Here is a 1,429-nt window from a genome sequence, read left to right as displayed (position 1 = left end):
GCTGTGCTGAGATTGGAACACAGCTAGTTTAACTATGGGGTTTGCATCTTCTTTGAGTTCATGACTCAGCCCTTTGCTTCTAAATGCAAATGCTCCTTGAGATCATGTCCTATCATCTGTTGTACATAACTCAAAAATGCACTAAATACACCTAACCCTTGGAACATCCACTTTAGCAACACAGTATGTTTTACATTAGAGCATTTTGCCCTAGTGACTGAACGGCTTCCTGGGAGCTGCCGATCAATGCCCTGCCCAGCATTGTATCATGAGAAAGGATCATACTACACATTACTAGCCGAGTAAAAGGGCAAAGTTCAAATTTGGAAGTGTGGTTTCTACCAAGTATGTATTACTTTTGCATCACCTTAAAGTGGAAGAATCATAAATCATACCATCTTCAGTCATGGATTATTTATGGTTCAGTGTGTTTTGCCTAAATATAAGAGCATTGCCTTCCATCACCACAGTGCAGTTATCAAAATTAGACAATTAGCATTATCCTGGTATGTAATCTGTAGAATTTATCATCTTTAGCCAACTGTCCCAATAATGTCCTTTATAACAGAATAATATATTCTAGTTCAAGATCTAATCCATAAATTACATTTCTCATGTCTTTTGAGTATCCTTTGATCTGAAACATACCTCAGTATTTCTTTGCATCTTATATCTTGATAACTGTGAAGAATGCAAGTAATTTATTTTTTAGAATGCTCACCAGTTTGGTCTCTGCCAACGTTTCTTATGATAGTTAACCTGACTTTGTTAACTTGAATAAGAAATGGCAACTAAACTGGGTCAACATAGTTTTGGATATGGATGAAGAGAGTTACCAAATTGGGTCAACATAGTTTTGGATATGGATGAAGGGATTTACCAAAGACAGAATACCCAACCTGGGTGTGAGTGGCACCAAACAATAGACTTGTACGCTGAATGGCATAGAATGGGAGCAAAGAAGCAAGGCTCGCTTCTGCTTTCTTAGAGGTGCTCCAGTCTTCACCTTCTTCTTGGACATCCTTTTCTGGCTAGCAGCACAGGCTCTTCAGCCTTCTAGTGCAGACTCTTTGGCCTCCTGATACGGACTCATGTGGGACTCTACAGTGAGCTCCAGTCCTTGACTGGATTCTTCAGTGCACAGGCAGCCTTGTCACACTCTTCTAAAGATGATTCTGTGTGGCCATTGTAAGCCTACCTTGTAAATTCTTATATATGTATATATTTTGTATTGAATCAGTTTCAGTAGTAAGCACTGATTTTTTTCCACTTGATTAAATTCAGGTTACTTTCTTCTTAAAAAGAAAGCCACTCACGTAATGCTGTGCCCTTCTCAGTGCAGCATATGAAGAGACTCATGGTACCTGCTTATTCTTATAATAATTTTTAATTTTAGGTTAACTTTTTTTTTTTGCCTACTAATATATGT

This window comes from Cavia porcellus, unplaced genomic scaffold (assembly GCF_034190915.1).
Source record: "Cavia porcellus strain 051 isolate PalLab524CR breed Dunkin Hartley unplaced genomic scaffold, mCavPor4.1 scaffold_3, whole genome shotgun sequence".
NCBI classification, from domain to species: Eukaryota; Metazoa; Chordata; class Mammalia; order Rodentia; family Caviidae; genus Cavia; species Cavia porcellus.
Note: the sequence above shows the minus strand (reverse complement) of the source record.